The 5990-nt window shown below is 46.6% G+C and overlaps 1 non-coding gene across 1 annotated transcript; it reads left to right on the top strand.

Annotated features, from left to right (window-relative positions):
* Positions 1 to 1011: 1011 nt before the first annotated feature.
* On the top strand, positions 1012 to 1085 carry TRNAG-CCC (transfer RNA glycine (anticodon CCC)). Its single transcript has one exon. It is a non-coding gene; the product is annotated as a tRNA-Gly (tRNA).
* The last annotated feature ends 4905 nt before the right edge of the window (positions 1086 to 5990 follow it).

A 5990-nucleotide genomic window follows, 5' to 3' on the forward strand; every position in this document is an offset into this window, starting at 1 on the left:
TGGACAGAGGAGCCTGGCAGGCTACAGTCCATGGGGTCCCAAGAGTCGGACAAGACTTAGTGACTAAACCACCACCACCAAAGAGAGGGAAAGTGAAGGGCATAAGCTGTCATAAAGTCAAAACGAAACTGTCAACAACACGGGTTCTCTGTCTCCCAAGAGTGACTCACCCGGTGAAAACCAGAGTATTTATTGTTCCAAGTGTCAAAATCTGCAGAACTGCCTCCAGGATTTGGGTCTCATCCAGCTTCAATGAACCAAACATTTCAGCATCTTCCTACAGTACCTGTGAATAGTGCATTGTCTTCTCCCTATGGCTTTTGTTTTTGAAAGCTCATAAAGAGGAACCCAGGAGGTCAGGAGACAGTAGGGTGGCCATTTCCTTCCCCAGGACAGCCTTCAGACACTTTCTACATGCCTCTCAGTGATTGCCTCTTGCCAGCGACCAAACTGGTGTTGATGGCACCTAGGCTGCCCCGGAGGACACAGAAAACCAGGACCCCGGCTGGGGGCTGAAATGTACTCCATTGAAGAATCCTCTGGCCTCCTCAGCACTGGAAGGACCAGCCAGGGGCAGGGAGAGTTTATCATCATTTGGAGCGAGTTAACTTCAAACAGGGGAGAAATGCTTTTGGAGTAATTCTATTAGCACTGGATTCTGGAATGCCTTTTCTATTCTTCTAAGTAATATTCTCTGCAGCCCTGTGCCCTCCATAGAGGAGGAGGAAATTGACCAGTTTGTAGAGGGGGAAAAGGCTGAGCCATTTCTATCTCCTGATTTTATTTATATGAGGGAATTCACAAGATAATCTCAGAACACTACAGTTTGCCTTGTGGGGTTGGCTTGATCTCCACTGTCCTACTGAATATATTGTTGGTGCATATGTTAGTCCGTAATGAGTTATATAAAAACCAGGATAAGGTGACCTATGTCAGTTTTCAGCCTTGATGGGGACTGAAACAAGAAACAGAGGGATAATAGTTAACACCTATAAAGAACTTTGTGGGACTTCCCTGGTGGTCCAGAGGTTCTGGACTCTGTACTCCCAATGCAGGGGCCCAGGGTTCAATCCCTGGTCAGGGAACTAGATCCTGCATTCCACAAATAAGAGTTCACATGCTGCAACTAAATATCCTGTGTGCTCCAACTAAGACCTGGTGCAGCCAAATAACTTTTTTTTTTTTTAAGAGTTTTGCATAGGCTGGACACTATCCAAGCACTTTGCATGAATCAACATTTAACTCAGATAATGACCCAACAAGAGAGGTACTAATATGATCATCCTTTTATAGATAAGGAATCTGGGGTACAAAGAGTTTAAGTAACTTGCTCAATGTCAAATAGCTAGAAAATGGTCAAGCTGGGATTTGAACCCAGATCTGCCTCCATGATTTGTGCTCTTAACTATATGGAGCATTATGTGATTGTATCAGGTCTAAAGATACTGGAAATAAATGGACTCTCTGTGACAGACACCATGACTGATCCATCAACCATTCCCAGCCTTTTCTCCATCCCCGCATCAACCACCAGGGTCCAGAAAGACTATTTGCTTTCCCAGAATCCTTTAAAGTTCTGGCCAATGAGATGGAGGCAGAGGCCAACAGGAACAACTGTGGGAATGGCTTTTCTTTCCCTAATAAAAAGAGCAAAGGTAGAAGATGCCCCTGTGCCCTATATTCTTTCCATGGAAGTGGATGTGATGCCTGGGATCATGGCAACCTCTTTGTGAGCTGAGGGAGAGGTCAAGAGAAGCACAGTGACCTGGAATAGCCTGAGCTTTGGAACTGACTTCCCTACCCTTCAGACATCTTTTTGTATGGGAAAATTAAACCCTGTTTGTTTACATCACTGAGCTAGGTTTTCTTTACTTGCAACCAAAAATCACACCTAATATTCTTTTCTCTCTTTCTCTCTCTTAATCCCACTTGAAAGTAACTGCTTTTTAAATGCCAGCATCTTAGAAACAGTGAGGGACAGTGAGAAGCTTCTTCATGAGGATATCTGACATAGAATTAAACCCCCCTGCAGACTTTCCAGTGCTCATTTACTGAGCACGTACTGTATTGCATGTATATCATGGGCTCCAGGTTATTTTCCCCCAACACTCTTACAGCCTAGGAGGGAGGCCATATTCAGCTCCATACTACAGACAAGGACACTGAGGTGCTGGGCCTTAAGAACTCGCCCAGTGGGTGGGCAGCAGATTCACCCAGGCCAGTCGGACCTCAAGCCCAGGGTCTCCCTGTTCTCATCAGTGGTCACTCCAGTCCTTAAGAGTTTCTTCAACTCATCAGACTCCAGGCCTCTGTTCCCTCCTGTCCCCTCAGGGCTAGTACCTTGCCCTCAGTGCCTCAGCTTTCTCATCTGTAAAGTGGGGATGATACTAGGACTCACTCACAGGGTTGCTGTGCCAGTTCAGTGGAATAATCCACTTGGCATGGAGCCTGGCACCTGGGGAACTTTCGACAGACAGTGTTATTATTATCATCACTATTATTAAATACCTAGAGTCCTGTCCACAAGAGCAATTTCCCAGAGCAGCAATGAATGGAAAGGAGAAGCCAAGAGAAACTGGAGCCTGATGTCTATTGAACTTGACGTGATTTCATGCTCCCCCAGCCTGGGCACACGTGCACCCTTGGGTGACATCTTGGAAGGCTTTTTGTGCAGAGCTGCCTGAGGAAGAAGGCTCCTGCCAAACACCCTGTCTGGAAAGGAGCACACATTCAAGGAAGCCTGTCTCCTGCCAGGGGCTCAGGGGCTCAGGGGCTCGCTGTTAGCATCACCGGCAGGGCTGGCCAGTGCACAGGGCTTGGAATTTGGCCTTTGGCTCAAGGCCAGGGTGGCTGCCAGCTGCGGCAAGAGGGAGGGAGAGGGGGAGGCAGGGAGACAGGGAGAAAGAGAGAGGAGACATCTCCTTGCTGAGCCCCAGGGCACAGCAAATGGAGTCAGCCTCCAACAGTGGAGGGGAGAGGGCTCTGTTTAATTAATTAATCCTTTAATGACAATGTATTCACTGCCAAGCATTTGGATACACAAGCTTCATTGAAACCTCATCACATCTCTCTGACGGAAGTACTATTATGATCTTTATTTTGAAGGTGAGGAAAACGAGGCACAGAAAGGTTAAGCAGCTTGCCCTAGGTCACAGAGCTAATAATTGGAGGAGCCAGGATCCTAGCCCAAGTGCCTAGGCCCCTGAACCAGTGCTGCTAAGCAATAAAGAAGTAATAAGACCTTTCATTCTAATAGGGCTGGGAGAGGAGAAATAGACTATAAACAAATCAAAAAATGATGAAATAACTCTGGATGGTGACAGTAATTGATTAAATCACCCATAGCTGATGAATCTGGTGGCGGGGGAGAGCATGTGGAAGGCTTCTAAGATGAAATGGAGTCTGGGGTCCTCCTTGAAGAAAGGGTGAGATTTTAACTGGGAACTAACTGGAAACTTGGGCATGAAAGTCATGTCAAATAGTGGGACGGGCATGTTCAAAGGCTAAGAGAAAGAAAGCAGATTGGGAGAAAACTGTGGAGCCAGAACTTGGTATGGGTAAAAAAGCAGACATACAATTGGTGCTCCATAAATGGTCATTGTGGGCTTCCCAGTTTACTCAGTGGTAAAGAATCCACCTGCCAATGCAGGAGAGGAGGGTTTGATCCTTGGGTCGATAAGATCCCCTGGAGAAGGAAATGGCTACCCACGCCAGTATTCTTGGCTGGGAAATCCCATGGACAGAGGAGCCTGGTGGGCTTCAGTCCATGGGGTCTCAAAAGAGTTGGACACAACTTAGCGACTAAACAACAAATGGTCATTGGAAAGATTATCTTGAAGGTTAAACTATATGGGAGGCTTTAGAGAACTAGAGGAATTGTTTCTAAGTCCTTTTCTGGGTCTTTGTTCCAGCATCTGCATCCTCAGTAGTAGTGGAGAGTCAGACTCAGCCTCAGTCCCAGAGCCTGAGTCCCGATTGGTCCAAGATGTTCACGCCCCTAGCCAGAGATTGGGCTGCTTGTGATCACGTGACAAAATCTGGCCAATGACAGGCAAGTTTCTAGGAAAGGTTTTTCTCACCCTCAAAACACAAAACTTCATCCAAGATGGCCCTTGTATTAGTGATCTACAACACAGAATGCCCCTAAACTTAGCAGCTTTAAACAATAATTAAATATTATCTCAGTTTCTGTGGGTCAAAAATCTGGAAGTGACTCTGGGGGTGATTCTGGTCCAGAGTCTCTCAGGAAGTTGCAGTCAAGACGTCAATCAATGATGGTTGCCATCCTCAGAGGGATTTCTGTTCAACCTCTCTTCAGGTGAAGGTGAAGAAGGGTGTCAGAGGTCAGTTCATCCAGTCCCAACCTGCAGACACCCAGTCCTTGACTTTTTCCCAACACACAGATCCTAATTTAAACATCACCTCCTCCAAGAAGCCTTCTGAGATCAACTTTTAGAAAGCAGCTCCTCCCTGCCCATGCCAGAGAGTTTCAGAGAGCCCTATCCCCTCTGCCTAACTGCCTGACACTCTGCTTTTAACTTACCTTTGTCTCTTCTTGGTTATTTTCCTTTTTGGATCTCTCTACCTTTTTGGATTCTCTACTAGAATATATCCTTCACGAAGCATCAGATTTTTGTCTATCCTCTACTAGATTTCCTAGAGTTTAACATGGGACCTGCTCTGTATCAGGTGCTCAATTAAATACATGTTTATGGTTTATGCTGAATGAAGAAGTGAGTGGATATTTCACAGCTGTGGAAGTGATCTGGGATATCAGAGAATTCTGAAGAACCAAGAAAGAGGCTGAACCAAGAAACATGCACTTTTTCCTCCAACTGCCTGCATCTAGGTTGCCCTCATGCTCACATGCAAAGCTCCCAGATTCAGCCCTCTCTGGTCTGCTTCCCAAATTGGCTTCTCCACCCCTATACCACCTCCTCCATCTTGTTCCTACCAGATCTGTGAGGCCACCTGAATAACATAAATTACATGGAATTTGGAGTCAGACAGACCTTGTCTACATTTGAAACCTTCCAGCTGTCCGAACTTGGGTGGCTCACTTCTCATTTTGAGCCTCAGTTTCCCCATCTGTAAAATGGGGCACTGCTCGCCATCTCCATGAACACGAGTGCGAGGTTACTTCGAACACAGAAGGGCACTGGGCTTGCCTGGAATAAAACTCTCCTCTCCACAGCCCACAGCAGCTCAAACTCTCTCCAGTCTCACCCAGCAGTCGCCCCTCCTCTCGCAGCTGCTCCCCAGAGAGTGTGAAAGCTTAACTGGCCAGTATTTTCCCCAGCTCAGCACAAAGCGCAATCATTGCAGGGCAGCCAGGAAGGGCTGTTAGCTTGATTGGGTCCTTTTTTCATCTCCACGTCAGCTAGTAGGCAGCTCAGCTCACACAGGGCGCCTGCTCCTTTTATTACCCAGCCCTGGAGTGGGGTGGGTGGAGCCCTTAACATATACCAAGAATGTGGCACCGCTGCATACCACCCCAGACAGCAGACTCTTGAGACACCCCGTCTCCCTATTCAAAAACTAGAAATAGCTCCTCATTCCTACCCAGAAATCAAGTCCAATCACACCCCTCCACCAGTGCTGAAGGTTTCCTAACCTGGCCTCACCCCCACTTCCTCCTTTCTATTTGGGCAGGAAACTTTTTTTTTTTTCAAAGTCCTCCAGGTGCACTAAGCTTACAAGAATGATTACTTTAAAACACATGGGTAACTACTTCTGCCTCCTATGGGAGGGGATGCAAAACATCTGATTCCTGCACCATCCCCTCTTAACATAATAAATGCTTATAGAGCAATCACTATATGCTAGGCACGGCTAGGAGTGTTTTCCATAAATTCACTCAATTAAGCCTCTCAGCATCTCTAAGAAAAGTTGGTTATCCATATTCCCCTTCTACAGACCAGGTTATGGAGTCACAGAGAGGTTAAGTAATCTGCCTAAGGTCACACAGCCGCGGAACAGAGGTTAGATTT

This window comes from Dama dama, chromosome 5 (genome assembly GCF_033118175.1).
Source record: "Dama dama isolate Ldn47 chromosome 5, ASM3311817v1, whole genome shotgun sequence".
NCBI classification, from domain to species: Eukaryota; Metazoa; Chordata; class Mammalia; order Artiodactyla; family Cervidae; genus Dama; species Dama dama.